Consider the following 5,219-nt stretch of genomic DNA (forward strand, 5'->3'; position numbering starts at 1 on the left):
ATAAAGCAATTGGTTTGAAATGATTCCCATATTTAAAACAGTCTCAAGTTTTGACCAAGTAAACAGAGAAAAAAATAAAGTGGAGATTTGATTATTAAAATCTATTTAAGTATATAATTTAATAAAATTGGTAATCACAACAGATTGTATACAAAATGGCATTTTTCTGTTAGGTTAACTCTCAAACTATTAATGAATTCTAAAAGTCACAAATTTATTTCCAGTAAAACTCACATGTGCAGAGGAAATATGTCTATTTATTTTCCCTGTAAATTACTTTATCTTTTTCAAATATCAGCACCTTCTTGGTGGAATCTCCAGTACTATATGATGTGGCGTGGAAGCCTTTAACACTATGAGCTTTCTAGGCAACAACTGAAATCCAATTTCTAGGAAAATCTTCAGCGTCCCTGATATCCGATCTCAAGCATAAGTGCTCTTCCTTTCAAGATGTTATCTGGTTATGGGGTGAGGGTTCAGTATGTGACATAATGTGTCCTATGAGAATGTCCAGCTGTCTAAGAGTTACACCTTTCTTAGATGGGGTCTTTGGAATAAACAACTATATTGTCGTTGTATTATGGGAATATTGCTTGTTTTCCTGATAGCTGCTTAACCTACTGATGATGCTGACTGAAGTTTATGGCCGGTATAAGCATTAATCCGCTCTATCTCACAGCTGGGTCAGATGCTGGTAGGCACTGTGTGACTAACTTGAATTCACTAATCAAGGTCTGCCTGTGGACATAGACACTTGAGTTTTGCCATTCACTCCCTAAACCCTGGTTTGGGAGTTTGGAAGAGCCGTCACCAGATTGTACTCTACTGTAAACATCCTCATTTGTAAAGCCTCTTCTTGTGCATGCATAGCATTCATTTGGAGATATTTAAATGGTAGGCTGAAAATATCTGGGGTTGACTTTTCTGTCACTGTTTATCCTCAGGTAAGAAGGACATCAAATTCTGTATTGTCTCTCTATGCTGTTTTTTGCATACCTCTCCATGTTTGCTTTTCTATTTGCCTAGTGTATTATGTTATCACCTCATGCATTGTATGTGCCCGTGTCGCACTGTCAAAAACCTGCCTCCAGTCTATACTGGCTCCCAGGCTTATAATACCAGTAAAGCCGATACTTCACAATACAACTTCTCTCATTACTCCTGTTCTTAATATTTATCTATGAAACATTCAAACCTCCACCCAAACGTTTTAAAATTCTGGTGTCATGACTCTTATATTCTAGTAATTTTGCCAGCCATAGGAAGATGAGATAATTTTGTTATTCATATAGAATTGGGAAGTGCTATTTTAAAAATATTTCCATGATATTTACCATCACCAAAATCACATGCAGCTTGTGAAGCATTCACCTTTGAGATTTGTTGTTTCCTCTTACTTTTTATATCTGCAATTTAGGGCTAGTTTCCAGGTGGACTTGTTGCTTCATATTATATAGAAAAAGTCAGAAGATTGGTCCCAGTCCCTCAAAATAATCACGTCAGATAGTCTACTGGTATGAATCGCTGCTTTTTATTATGCTTCCGCACAATTGAAAAGTTAGTGTCTAAACCCTTTATGTTTCTGGACTTAGGTATTAGAAATTCCCAGGTATGTTTTAAAACAGAGAAATATCAATATGTTATACTCTATCATTTCATCCTTTAAAAATTAATATTTACTCTGAAATCATATTTTAAAACAGTATGCTTTGCTAAAATATTCTCATTGCCTTAAGGATTTCAAAGATTTTGCAAATAAAATACTTAATCATGAGCACAGTATCTCTAACCAAGTTCCACCTTATAAAATCAAGCAAGGCACAGCGTACGTTATTACAACTCAAGGCTAATTGAATAGATACTTAAATGACAATTTAAGTAATTTGAGTAAAGGAAAAAAGACCTAATCATTCTTCAAACTCCTGTCTTTAATGGTTAAGACACAAATTCATGTAAAAAAAAAGAAGTACATTTTATTTTTACATTACAGGTAGATATGTAAAAGGCACAAACATAGTAAACTCACCTTATATCTTCTGGTATTTAAATGTCAAAAACTTCTTAACATTATATATAAAAATCCAGTTTATCTTCTATTTCATTACTTTTGCTTTTTTTCATAAAATTCCAAACACTTTATGTACTTGTTGAATATAGTGAATTTGAAATACATACAAGACTTTTTTAAACTTTCCAAGTACTTATTTTTGAAAAACTGAACTTACAAAGTAATAGTCTGACAATATTTTAACCTTATTTTATGAACATTACTTGAAGACTGATGTTTTCTCTAATTTATATTAGAAATTAAAAACCATTGTACCAAAAACCATTATACCCATTGGGGGCAATCTGTATTTTGTTTCATTTATTATATTCTTTACTTAAAAATCAAAGAGCCCATAATAATTCTGTGTAATGTTTATTCAAACAGGTGTATAACAATCTAAGTTTAATCACAAGATAATTACTAATTATAATTAAACCCTCAACATCTCCTTAGGCTTTTTTGTTATACTCCTGAACTTAAAGTACCGAATATTTTTTTCTGCATACATAAAACATAAAATATTATCTATCTTGAATTGGCTAAATACTTTAAGATGAAAGTCTGATAAAATCATGAATCTCTGGATCTAGCTTTGCATGACGTGGAGGCATGCACATTCTGAAGATTCCCAGATGCCATTGGCTGGCTTTTTGCATGTGTGTGCCAGGAGAGGGGCTATGGCAGTCATTTCGATGTTTGTAATTTTCATCTCTGCTGGTAATTGATGGACTTCAGTGAGAAGCTGGAACCATTGAATCAGTTCACAATGAACACTGAATGCAATGAACACAATGAATGCTTTGAGGATTAAATACAGCCGTAATTCCCAAGGGTTTATTCTGAGGAAGGCAGTGTTGTTTTAATTGTGTTAGGTAATGAAAATTGTATATGAACTTTAACAAAAGAAATAAACGTGCTTTTTAAAAATCTAAAACATGTGCTTAGGTTGCTAATGTTATATACAGTTAATTCATTTTGAATTTAAAACAAAATAAAACAAAATATCAATAGTTTTCAACTACCAATAGAGTCTCAGTACAGTGCTTAAATAAGCTAAGAGATGTGTGGATTTTTTTCTAATTATTTATGAAGAAGACACAATGATACAGAGATAAGCTTTTTAAATAAAGTATTTTATTGCTCATAATTCCTTCTTTGTTACTGTTTAAAACATTTACCTTTTTACTTAAATGACTGTAAATCAAGGAACTAATTTTTTTTTATTGCCACAATTATTGTGGCACTTTTTAACTTCTAATAACTCTAATAATCATTGTGTCATAAATACACATTGTCTACAATTACTTCCCATGGCACATAGTGGAAATGTTTGTACCATTTAATGAAATAAATTTAAAAAATGTAAACAGTCGCGAGACAAAAATTTACAATGATGGACACTTTCATCTATTTTAAGCAATTACTTTGGATATAGTTAACTACAGAAGGTGTGGCATTTACTATTTTTCAGGTTGTTTTCCACATTGGCTCCCTGGAAATCCTTAGAAATTCTCAACGCAGAACTCTTGGCTACTGATTCCAGATATCTGTCTCAAGGTGGAGCAAAGTGTACATCTGCTTTATCACTCAAATGACTCATTTTATAAGTGAAGTTATTATTTGGTTTCTTTCCTATTAAAACACACACACACACAAACATACACATGCAAAGATTTGTAAACAGATTATTTTGTGCTTTTCGTGATTATTTTATCATTTTAATGGGCAATAACATGACATTCATAATATCGAATGATACTATAATTGCCCGGAGAACCAAAGTAAAATATATCTTATCATTCTCAAAAAAATATATTAATAGTGTTAGAGTAGGATATAGATAACATCAAACTCCAAACATTGATTAAGTGCTCTTGTAATTGCAGCTCTTCCTCTTGTTGACTGGAACATAGACAATTACTATCATCTGCACCATCCCCACCTTACCTTTATGTGTAAAATAATTGTTATATTTTTATCATGCCATTGTAATCAACAAACTGTATCACTTTTTAAAATTGTACCTGAGGCTAAATATAATTTACAGCCTAAATTGTAAATATATTAATAAATTTACAAGTCTAAGCAATTTCTCTCTTACTTAAAATGATCCAAAAGTCTTACATCAAATAGTTTTTGTTTTTGTTATCCTGATATTGAATTTCGTTATCTTGATATTGAATTTAAAACATGATCTGGTCTTGTATTCAGAAGTTCTAGGTATAAATCTTGGTGTCAAAAATTGTAAACTACTAACCTTGAGCATATAACTTAAAATCTTATATCCTTTTAACATGGTGTAACAACTATCAACCTAATAGGGACTTGAGGTAAGAATTTAATTAACATTTCATAAGTTCTTGCTATTATATTCATCACATATTATTTTTTTAATAAAAGATATTTATTATTTTGTTTGATTTTCTAGAAAATTCAAAAGTCACACTCAAAAAGTTGACAATGAAAACAACAGAAATGTATCAGAAATATGAAGAGTGGTTTCTAAGATCTGATATGGCAGAATATTCTAGAACCAATTCATGTGTCTCTCTCTATGCGCTCAGTTCCAATTACCTACCCAGGTTTCAGCCACGTGTGGCTGTTTTCTAGATGGTAAAGTTGCCTAACCTGTGGTTGTTAAATCTTGGCTGCCACCTGTGTTACTCACCACCACACACTGCCACACTGCTGGTTTTTTAACCTTCCCCAGAGATGTGAACAAGGATCAGACCTGGCATCCACTGGGCCTATTACAATGTGAGGCCATAGCTCTCAGCCTAAGTCTGACATACCTAGAAAAAACAAAAATCTGGCTATGCCAAAGTTGGCCTACAAGGGTCTATTAACATCATTGTGTTGATGGGTTAATGCCCCCTGGGACAAATTTAGGAGATGGGAGACTGGGAAGAGCCAGAAAACAAATGTTCTCATTCATCTTTCTTCCAGCAACTTTTCTAAACTGTCCTGGGTTCATATGGTCTTTCTGGGAATGTTTTTGCTCTTTTCAAAAAGTTGGGAAGGCCACTTCTGTGCCATCTTGCACTAGAGTTCCTCATTCCTCTGCCTCATTTTCCTCCCCCTTTTAATTTTGCTTCCTGGGGTTGTGCTGCTTCTCCAAATATAACAGTACCTCATAAAATTTTCCTCAGGCATTTTTGATGGTTTGAAT

Source organism: Mandrillus leucophaeus, unplaced genomic scaffold (assembly GCF_000951045.1).
Source record: "Mandrillus leucophaeus isolate KB7577 unplaced genomic scaffold, Mleu.le_1.0 Scaffold369, whole genome shotgun sequence".
NCBI classification, from domain to species: domain Eukaryota; kingdom Metazoa; phylum Chordata; class Mammalia; order Primates; family Cercopithecidae; genus Mandrillus; species Mandrillus leucophaeus.